The 10,554-nt window shown below is 42.9% G+C and overlaps 1 long non-coding RNA gene across 1 annotated transcript in view; it reads left to right on the forward strand.

The window, feature by feature from the left end:
* Positions 1-2,950: 2,950 nt before the first annotated feature.
* Positions 2,951-10,554, forward strand: part of LOC108445542 — a 23,219-nt gene continuing 15,615 nt past the window's right edge. The window contains exons 1-2 of the long non-coding RNA XR_001860426.1: positions 2,951-2,965; positions 8,411-8,422. This is a non-coding gene — a long non-coding RNA (uncharacterized LOC108445542). The remainder of the gene's footprint in view (positions 2,966-8,410; positions 8,423-10,554) is intronic.

The following is a 10,554-nucleotide window of genomic DNA, read 5'->3' on the forward strand; positions in this document are numbered from 1 at the left end:
GGTCCCGACCTGGCACCCGCTGGTGGCAGCCGTCAGCGCCCGGGGTCCCCTGCCAGGCCAGGGCTCGGTCTGCCTCTGTCCCACCCCTGGGAGCCTCGGGGAAAAAGCACACTACTCCATCTGCTTCAAAAACAAAACAAGCAAGCAAAAAGCCCACTGTAAAAATAAGTAAAAGTCTTCAAAACTAATTATCAGCCCTTGCTCGGAGTTTGTTGATGGAGCAAATGGTTTTTAGATAAACTGGTATTGCTAGTATGACTTTTAAATTAGGTTCCTAAACTTCAGAAAGGAGGAGATGGTGGTCACGTACCCCTGAGGAATGTTCAAAACAGTAGGACTGCTCAGTCATTTATTTAAAGGTGGCCAGAAAATGGGCGTAGCAGTGGAATGGACACTCTGTGAGTAGGTAGCCTTAAGTCAATGTAATGACTGGCACTTCGGTGGGAATTTCACATCAACACCAAGAGATCGTGTCATGATGTGTTGCATGAGAGCGAATTGGGCCAAAATTCTACTGACTTTGACCAAGGTGGACGGGCCACCTTCCCTTAACCCGGCAAAGGGACGTAAGTTCGAAAAGCAGCCATGAAAAATAGTCCCTTTAGTTTGTTGGACTGTTGCAAGCCTGCAGAGCTCTGTTGACGGGTCATTGGAACTAACTGTTGGAATGTAACTGCAGTTTGATGCTTCATAAGTCAGCATCACTAGGAGGCTTAATGGTTTAGATTGAGAGGTGGTGGATGTTTTTTTCAGAGTAATGGCCCAATGAGGAGCAGTGTTCACTGCCAGGACTGCTGTTGTACCCTTCAAGAGAAATGGGCTAGGCTTAGCACTGTGTGAGAATTCTTGGTTCATTCTAACAGAACTTCCTTGGTTCTTTTGGTTTGGTTTCACAGCTGGGGCCAAGGTACAGCATTGGAAGCAATTCCTAGGGCAGAAGTGGAACATATCCAAAGCACCGGGTATGTTCATTGTCCTTGAGCACAGCGTAATTGAGCGTAGTCTAATTGGAGGAGTGCTTGACCATCAAGTGATAGCAGATTTTTTAAAAGCTCTTAATTCTGTCAAAGCAAGAAAGAAGGAAAGTGATGAAGATGCAGTCCTTTCCTCTTAAGTCAGCCTACGCAAGAGCTTCAGGGTTAGTTGTGATGTGTACTCACCTATTTTAGCACTGAAAGGAAACTGGAGTCACTTAAAGAGATGTTTCTATGGAGTACTATAAAACTGGGGTAATGGTAACATAAACCGGCAGGTTTTCATACAGTAGTTTGAGCACAGAAGTAATACATGTACAATCTTGGATGTTTACTCCTGCTGGCTCAAGAGCCAGTGTTGAGCTTATCCGTTTTAAATGCGGTCTTAGAGCTCCGGCAGGGATCACTGCAGCATGACGTTGTGACAAGGGGATGCTGATTCATGCATAAACATTAGATGCTTTCATTATATCTTCAACCAGCTTTGAAAACCTATGAACTCAACTTGATAGTCATGGCAAAGGTTTCCCCAACCATTTTGTAATATCATGCTATAGCTTCCATTTCTAAAGAAATAGCATTGAGCATATTGCTGGCAAAATGCTGAAAGAATAAGCCAAGAAAAGTATCCTTTAATCGGAGGGATGGAAAAAATTTAGACGTGCTTATTTGAATTAAAATTACTGTGGACCAAGCCTAAATGTATTTCACACTAAATTCTTAGAACTGCTTTTAAGGAAAGGAGGAATGTATTAGCTGCTTGTGTTTCAGTTCGTTTGTAATCCCGGTCCTTCTCATTTCCTTTTCACTAGAAAACATTTCTCAGGCTCAGTGAGCCGATGTGCAATCGGTTCTGTGTGTCGTTGTAATCAAATAGTCAGGATCAGATGGGTTTCTGCAGTAAAAGGATACAATGAAACGGGGACATAGCCTATAGTGGGAACTCCTGTGATTTTTCTTCTCTCAAAACATTCCTCCTCCCAAAACTGATCTCTGTAGCAAACTTTACACATTCTTCTACTCCCAAGAGTTATTAAAAAGAAACCTGGCGTGTTTATTGGGTGCCAGTGCTGTTCCTGCTGTGCACCTTTGCATCTGGCTCACAGACCGTTTTCACACAGCCGTGGTCCAGAATGTGGGCAGATACAAAGGCAACAGTTTTCTCTTGCCTACTTGAGTTTTCAAATTCTTATCATGTGATTATTGCATTACTTGTGTCCATAATACCTGAATTGATTTACCATGCAGTTTTGAATACAGTGCAAATATATATCTTACTCTTAGAAATCTGAAAGTGAGTTATACTTAAGAGGACTTTGTGAGTAGTATGGCAATCAAGCCTTAAATATGCCAATCAAGCCTGTAAATAAACCCGTATTATCAGTCAATCTCTACAATATATTCATCTGTTTGTCTGTGATTTTATTCCTATATAAGAGAAGAAAATATAGTAAATTTTGCCTGTTTATGCTAACAAAAGTTTTAGTTGACACTGACTTTGATAAGTGAGATTAATCGCACATAGTTGGGAATGTACTTAACTCCCCCACCTGAAATTCAAGACCCCTTTCTCCTGGCATTTCCCAGCCTTGCCCTGCCCTCTCTGCTCCCCCGAGGACTCCCAAGGCTCTCATGTACACCCAGTGTTTCAGGAGCATGGGAGAAGAAGCCCAGGGGAGGATGCATGCAGCCACACTCGTCTGTCTGGGCAGCTTTTGCTTGCATGTCTTGACTTTTGGACAGGCAATTCACATTTCACCCTTGGGCTCTGGACCAGAATGACAGTTCTTTTGTATACAAAGGAAAGCAGGTAGCCCGAGTCTTTTAGGTGCAGATTAGAGATGACCTGTGCGGGATCAAAGCCAGATGGAGCAGTCTGTCCTGGCCACTTTCGTGTACTATAAGAGAAAGGTTCACGAAGGATGTCTGGACTTCAGGCGGCTCTCTTGAAAGCTGTTTATTGCATAGGCAAAGTTACAGCAGCTCAGGGAGTGGGTATCCAGAGCCAGCCCTACAGCTGTCAGCTCCAGCTTGTAGGCATACCTGAAGCTGCTTTCTGTTCAAGTTACAAAGCATTATATACTTTTCTTTGCTGAGTATCTTAATACATAACAACCAATAAGCACCATACACAATACCTTTACATTTGCCTATAGCCCATCATAGCTACTACCATTACCATGTTATAGTCATTATTATCCAATCACAAGAGTAAGTAAATTGCAATTTAAGCTTACAGTGGAAAATTCTCAGACCTCTCTTCTTCGTGCTACATCGACATTTCTTGTTTGCCTGCGATAGCTCTCTTTTTGGTAAAAACATGTTTTCTATTTACTTATGCTCTTCTTGAGACTTATTTACTTGGTGAAAAACATGTCTTTGTTTGTAGTCACATACCTTTGTCCTAATCATACTAAATCCCAGAAACCTAAATTTTCTACATCTCTACATATTCCACCCAGTGATATAACTTTAATTACACAGCAACAACCTCAGTGTTATCACACAATTTGGGAAGCTTTTCCCAAGGCCTCAGGTCAAATGCAGTGTGCTTTTTGAGGATCATTGCCTGTCAGCACTGAAAGACTGAAATTCTCTGAACTCAGGGTTCCAACATCTCCCCCTCCTGTTTGAACCATGAACACTGCTTTAACTGCTTTGTTAAACCATTGTCGGATACACTGAAGTAGATAAGGTATAAGTACCATGATGACTATAATAACAATCAAAACATACATGCCCATTTTCAAAAGCTCTCTCCACAATGGAGCAAGGCTCAACCAATCAAACAGATCATCCAACCATGATCCTCTTTCAACTTTGAGGATTTTCAACCAGAAATGCAGCGTTTGTGGTCCTCTGCAGGGCCCTCTGCAGAAAGGAGAACAAACTTGGCACAAGGAGGAAAATGAGAAGGATAACAATTATAATTAGACCTCCCATTTTTACGAGATCTTTGATCCATTTTTACTGAGCCAAAGATTTCCAGTTCTTGAGGTTCATAGGGTGTCTCAGGGAGAAATTTAGTCCCGATACCTCATTCCTCTGTGGGATTCATGACGAATTGTGAAAGATCTGAAGAGACATTTTTTTCTATTGGCCAATTGTCTACCGGTAAACCAACCAAGCAGATTGAGAATGGCTTTTCTGGACTTGAGTAAGTCAAACAAATGGTATCCAGGCCCGAGGCATTGGCTAAGGTCACCCAAACATTGGTTTTTGGTTGACTCATGGGCAGGATCATGTTACTTAAGACAAACAATGAAATAATAAGGCACAAGTATGATATCAGATTTAGTTTCATACTTCTCCTTGGTTTCTTTTCTCAATCTCATTCTGGGACAAGCCAAGCGTAAGGCACGAAAGTTACTTCTTTTGCATTCAATTCCACAAATTTAGACTCTTTAGATTCTCTCTAGAGTTCTCTCCAATTACTATGGAGACAAGGACTATTTCCTTCCTCGTGACCTGATATAATTAAAATTTCAATGGCCTTACACTTCGTATGTACTTCTGAATCATAACACGATCCACACCACGCACTTGTCAACAAGGCTTTACAATACTAGCAATTCCCACACTATTATACTGGCACAAAACCCAAGGTTCACAGCTTCTGCATGTGAGATAAAAGATGTTTATCATCAGCTGTGGTCTTTCTGCAGTTCACGTCTGTGTGCTTGCTTTTGTGCTTCCGGAGGTGTCTACGTATTCCCGTGGTTTGTAGGGCTTCACGTTTTTTGGAGGAATCCACTTTGGACCAGCACCTGTAGAGACACAAGCGTACCCTTTGCCCCAGGTTATTAGTGGGAATGGGCCTTCAATTTTCCCTGTCTCTGGATTTCTGATCAAAATTAAACGGTTTTCCTTCAACTTTGCTTGTGTGGTGTTGGAAAAATATCTGATTACTGGTGGATTTGGTTCTGCAAAAGAGCTGTTTAAAAAATTTAAAACGTATAGCGCTTTATTCAAGTGTATTTGAGGCAAAGCCTCTGCCTCCCCCCTTTTTTGTTTATCTAAAAGGGATTTTAAAGTATGGTTTGTTCTTTCAATGACTGCTTACCCTGTAGGAGAATGAGGAATACTGAAGGAGTGACACACACCCCAGTTTGTTAAAAATTTATGCAGTTCTTTTGCAACTTTTCTGATTTTTTGCAATGTCCAATTAAAATATTCTTTTTTCAGTGGCAGATATATTATTGCAAAATCTTTGCCTGCCATTGACAGCAATCTTGATCTGGCTCTGATTACGATCTGAGCTATCATTTCAAGCGTTATAAAAATTGTTTTTGGAGATCTGTATGGTAAGAAAATCTCTAAGAAATCAAATTCACAACCTTCAGATTATGAGACTGAGTTCTGCTGCCATTACTTCTGTGGAATTGTCTTGATGTGGAGTTACATGGAGAGCAGCAAGGGTTTTTGCAAGCCTTTGGTCTGCTGCGTTGAGGACTTTCCCGAATTGTTCCCCTAAGATGTTCGCTTGTATTACTACTATATGTTGAGGAGTGCCTATCTTGCTGCAGGCCTCTATCATTTGAGGCAAGGTTGGCTGTGGATCTGGTAAGGCACTAATTAAGCACTTGCATTCTTCATTTGCATTAGCAAAAGCGAGGCTTCGAAGTAGATGGAGATGTGCTACTTCATCACTGCGTTGTCTTTCTATTGCTTGAGTAAGGCGGTCTACAAAAGAAGTGAATGATTCAGATACTCCTTGTTTTACTTCTGTATAAATGCCCTCTGGGATTCCAGTAGGTTGAATTTGCAGAATTGCCTTCCAAGCTGCTTCTTTGATGTCCGAAATCACCTCTCAAGGCAAGTCTGCTTGGACTTCTGGTTTGTCGTGGGGTGCATCACCTGTTATTTCTGCTAATGTAAGAGCTGCATTTACGCCTCCAGCATAAGTGTCTATCAGCTTGGTGAGAGTTCTTCTCCATTTGACTTCCCATAGTATGTATTGTGAGTCTGTCAGGACCACAGATGCTATGTAAGATGGTCCATTGTGTGTTTTTATTTCTTGAGGCACACCTAATGATGCAAATGCTTGCAGAAAGTGATATGCATGTTTCGCTGTTTCTTCTGTGTGCAAGGAGGCAAAAACTGCATTGGAAAATGTATCCACTGGCAGATGGATATTTTTATATTTTCCAAAAAATGAGTATTTGGTGCTATCTGTTTGCCACTCTGTCAAGAGCCTTTTGGGCCTCAGGAGTAAGAGTCCTGGGAGACGTGATGTCACAGTCTCCTCTTAGCAAGTCAAAAACTGGAGCAAATTCATCACTGGTGATCTCCAAAACTGGCCTGTTTCAATTAATTTTTCCTGAGAGCTGCTGTAGATCTTGCAGATTGTTGATGCAGGTTCTAATCACTGCATCTTGGGCAGTGATTCGGTGCTCTTGCATTCTCTGCAGACTCTGGGCAAAAATCTTTTGATGTGTCCAAATTTTCCACACCTGAAACATGGCCTTCTTGAGAGTTCTGCTGCCATTACTTCTGCGGAATCTTCTTGATGAGGAGTTACATGGAGAGCAGCAAGGGTTTTTGCGAGCCTTTGGTCTGCTGCTTCGAGGGCTTTCTTCACTTGTTCCCCTAGAGCGTTCGCTTGTATTAGTGCTACATGTTGAGGAGTGCCTATCTTGCTGCAGGCCTCTATCATTTGAGGCAAGGTTGGCTGAGGATCTGGTAAGGCACTGATTAAGCGCTTGCATTCTTCATTTGCATTAGCAAAAGCGAGACTTCAAAGCAGATGAGGATGTGCCAGTTCATCACTGCATTGTCTCTCTACTGCTTGCATAAGGCGGTCTAGGAAAGAAATTGTTGCAAAATGATTAGAGGATCAGGGACATGGATTATTGATAAAGGGAACAAATCAATAAGAACTGTACAAGCAAAAGGCCTGCAAGCAAAGGTTTGTGTGAGAAACTGCCTGCATGAGAAAGCACCTGTGTGAGAAACAGGCCTGAGAACAAAAAGGGAGTTTTGAGGATGTGCAGCTGTGCAGATAAGATGTACTGACCATGAGAAGGGAGGGTGAACTCTGAATTCTTTATTCGTAACATAACTAGTAGAAGCTTGCCAATGTAGTCTAATTATGTAGAAGCAGAAATGTGCTTCGATAGGTTTAAGCCAATTAAGAGTTAACAAGCTGGTATACTATGTAAGTGCCTCTGGATTGCTAATAAACGGAGCTTGCTTTTATCAATCATATTGGTTGTCTGCAATGTCTTCCCTCGCCGAAGTCGTCGAACTTTTTCAACAGAGAATCTAATGGCAACTCAGGTGGGACCCTAACTCTGCTCGGCTGCTGGAGCCAGAGGTAAGCAGACCTCCCAGTCGCAACCCTGAATTTTCAAGGGGAGCTCAGCTGTCCTTTGGCTCACGGCGGGAGCAGACAAGGACCATCTGCGCCAAATTAGGGTATTTTCTATTTTTGTTAAGCAGAAATTCCTGCGGGTCTGGGGTGCAAGTCCCCAAGGGTGGGTTGAAAGCTCTGAGGAGACTCAGTCTCCCAAAATTAGTCCCGGGCAAAGAGAAAGGTACCTTTAGGGAACAGGGGGTGGACCCTGCTGTTAGGGGGGCTGGAGGCCCCAGGGATAAGAGTCCCCGCTGTTGTGTTAGGGGGTGGAAGCCCCAGGGGGAGGACCCCACTGTTGTGCTGTTCTGTTGCTTTTTGCTTCTGTGGTATTGCGGCATTTACTGTAGAATCAGTGCTATTTTGTTTTGTTGTGTTGCCATTTTACTGTGGGGTTTTTTCCCTCTCCTTTTTTTTCTTTGGTGGTTTTCGCTGTGGAATGAGTGGGAATGAAAGAGACTGAAGGAGATGTGCACGAAGTGAGTGTGGAGCCCTAATCTGCGTTTCCGTAACCCGGCGCCAGGAACGGCCAAAAAAAAGGCGAAGCGATTGGCAACAAGTGAATGAGCATAAATCATATAAACCATTGTTTTGGGGTTCAACCTTGTTATCCGGAGGGAGGTAGATTGTATCATTGGAGGGGAAAGATTTTAGCTTTGGATTGGGAACACCCAGATCCCCAACATTCTATAAATGCACCACCACCAGGTTACACAGTAGCAGCAGGGTTTTTCCTTGAAATTCCTAGTTTGTTGTGCGGTAAGAAGTGTGAAGCTTGCACTTTGTGTGAATGTGTTCATTGTCAGAGAAGAGGGTATTGTATCTCTACTAAGAGAGATACCCAGTGCCCTAAATGTTGGGAAAACTAGCTTACTTTTAGGCTAGGGAGAGAAGGGGTTCAATACCCGCTAGACAGGAACACAGAAAGGAGTTTCCAAGACTGGCAGAGGACGAGAGCAGTGTGGCCAAGGAGAGTAAGGGAACCTGAAAAGACAATTGTTATTTCCTTAGTGTGTGGGAGAAAGGACTCGGTTCCCCAGACCTGGGAAGTTTTAGAGGAGGATTGGGAGAAAGTGTGTAGAAGGTGCAGAGGCAGGTTGGATTGGCAGAAGAAGGAAAGGAAAAGGAGACCATGGAATCATCAGTAAGCAAGGAGATAACACAGAAGAGTCCATTAGGGTGTGTGTTGGCACATTGGAAGGAGCTAGGAGGAATCCCCGGAGGAACTAGGAAAAAGAGCACCCTGATTAAGTACTGTAATCAGTGGTGGCCACTGCATAAATTAGACGATGGTGAAAAGTGGCCAGAAAATGGGACCTTAAACTATAACACCTTACTGCAGTTAATGTTATTTTAAGGAGGGAGAACAAATAAGATAAAGTTTCTTACGCCGACTGCTTCTTTACTTGAAGATGCAAGCCGGAGTGGCAGAAGCAGTGTGGCATTAATTGAGCACCACAGGACTCGACGGTCCTGTTGTTAGAAAAAGAAGCAAAAGGAAAAAGCCGCATGAAGAGGTGTTGCTCCTCATGCAGTATAGGACAAAGATGCTTAAAACTTAAGGCTGAAAGAGAGCAAGACCCCCTAGATGCCCAAGGACTGTTAGCATATTGATTGTTAGAAATCAAGATGTTGATGGGGAGGATATAGATTTAATGCTATCAGAGTTAACTGAGATAGAAAAAGCAGCTGTAATATCTGCAACAAAAACACACGTGCAGGGACGACCAGCTATTAGAATACTATGTGGGAATGCAGATAGCATTTTCCCTACCGCAGATCCACACTGGGACCCAAAGGATCCCCAAACGATCCCCAAACGTCTCCATTCTTAGTTGGTTACAGGAAATTAGTAACAAAACCACTGCATCCCGTTATGGCCAATCCTTAACGCTTTGGTTAAAAAAAAATTACAAAGTGACTGGATGTAGTTTTCAGTTTTAGATTTAAAGGATGCTTTCTTTTGTCTGCCACTAGCTGAAAGCGGTCAGGAAATTTTTGCCTTCGAATGGGAGAACCCTAAAACAGCTCACATGGACTGTATTGCCACAAGCGTTTAAGAATAGCCTCACAATCTTTGGTGATCAATCAGCCAAAGAATTAGAGACCTGGGTACCACCACCCGCAGAAGGTACACTTCTGCGATACGTTGATGATTTGTTAATTGGCACCAAAACTCAGGAGGATTGGAAGGCATGGACTGTGAGCCTCCTGAATTTCCTAAGACTAAGTGGATACAGAGTATCTCCTGGGGAAGCACAACTCGTTCTCCAGGGAGTTACATGCCGTGGATACGAATTGGCAGGAGGAGAAAGAGCCCTGGGTAAGGACAGGAAAGAGGCGATCTGCCAAATGCCCCGGCCAGCTACAATCTAAGAATTAAGAACCTTTCTGCGGATGACAGGATGGTGTCGATTGTGGATTTACAACCACGGACTTGTTGGAATTGTAAAAAGAAGAGAGGCCCAGGACTCCGGCGGGGGGAGAAAATTGCAGTCCAAAACCAATATGGTTGATAAGAGCAAAACTCTGTTTATTAGCAATCCAGAGGCACTTATATAGTATACCAGCTTGTTAACTCTTAAGTGGCTTAAAACTTACCAAAGCACATTTCTACTTCTACCTAATTGGACTTACATTGGCAAGCTTCTACAGTTATGGTATGATTAAAAGAATTCAGAGTTTACCTCCCCTTCTCCGGGTCTTCTCTGAACAGCTGCAAATCTTCAGACTCCCTCTTTGTTCCCAGCCCTGTCACACAGGGATTTTCTCATGGAGAGTTTTTCTCACACACAGGCCTTTTGCTTCCAGGCCTATTGCTTGTATAGTTCTTTTATTGATCCCATAATTCTATCAATGATCCATGTCCCTGATCCCTCAATAATTCTGCAGCACAGACTCACTGTGAAATACAGGAGAAGTGCCTACGAAAGATGTCTGGACTTCAGGCGGCTCTCTTGAAAGCTGTTTATTGCATAGGTAAAGTTACAGCAGCTCAGGGAGTGGATATCCAGAGCCAGCCCTACAGCTGTCAGCTCCAGCTTGTAGGCATACCTGAAGCTGCATTCTGTTCAAGTTACAAAGCATTATATACTTTTCTTTGCTGAGTATCTTAATACATAACAACCAATAAGCACCATACACAATACCTTTACATTTGCCTATAGCCCATCATAGCTACTACCATTACCATGTTATAGTCATTATTATCCAATCACAAGAGTAAGT

Source organism: Corvus brachyrhynchos, unplaced genomic scaffold (assembly GCF_000691975.1).
Source record: "Corvus brachyrhynchos isolate BGI_N302 unplaced genomic scaffold, ASM69197v1 scaffold101, whole genome shotgun sequence".
NCBI lineage: Eukaryota > Metazoa > Chordata > Aves > Passeriformes > Corvidae > Corvus > Corvus brachyrhynchos.